Below are 695 nucleotides of genomic sequence, written 5' to 3' on the forward strand. Positions count from 1 at the left end.
AGGCTGGTCTCGAACTCCTGAGCTCAAACAATCCGCCCACCTCGGCCTCCCAGAGAGCTAGGATTACAGGCGTGAGCCACCGCGCCCAGCCTGACTTAACGGTTTTAGCTCTCAGTTTTCTCACCCATGAAATGGGTGAGATTCCTTTGTACCTCACAGTGGCTTAGGAACATTACAGTGTGTGACACACAGAAAGGCCCTCATTCTCTCGTACATCCATTCAAGAAATATTTGTCAAGGGCCAGGCATTGTTCAGGAGCTGAGGATACGGCAGTGAAGAAGATTGAGAAAGACTCTGCCTTTGACAAGCTCAGTACACCAGACATAAAGCTAGCTACCCCCGCTTGTCTGCCCCTCACTTGGTCCTGCTGTCAGCTTTGAGAGACTAATATATTATACACATTTTAGGGATTTGGAAACTGGGGACCTGAGAAGTAAAAGGACATCCATATCTGAGGTCACACAAGTCCTAAATGTCATCATTCTACAATACATTTTATGACAGCAAAGTCTATCTGCTACACTGTCTGAGGACAGTCTTGTCGCTCTCAAATAAACCAGCACTTCAAAGAATGAAGGCTACCAGCAGTGCCATTTGCCAGGTGCTGTTCTAAGTGTTTTTCACATATTAACTCATCACAATCTCACCACAACCATATCGTTTCCCCGCATTTTACAGATGAGGAGCCTGAGGC

This window comes from Propithecus coquereli, unplaced genomic scaffold (assembly GCF_000956105.1).
Source record: "Propithecus coquereli isolate 6110/MARCELLA unplaced genomic scaffold, Pcoq_1.0 Scaffold208, whole genome shotgun sequence".
Lineage (NCBI taxonomy): Eukaryota > Metazoa > Chordata > Mammalia > Primates > Indriidae > Propithecus > Propithecus coquereli.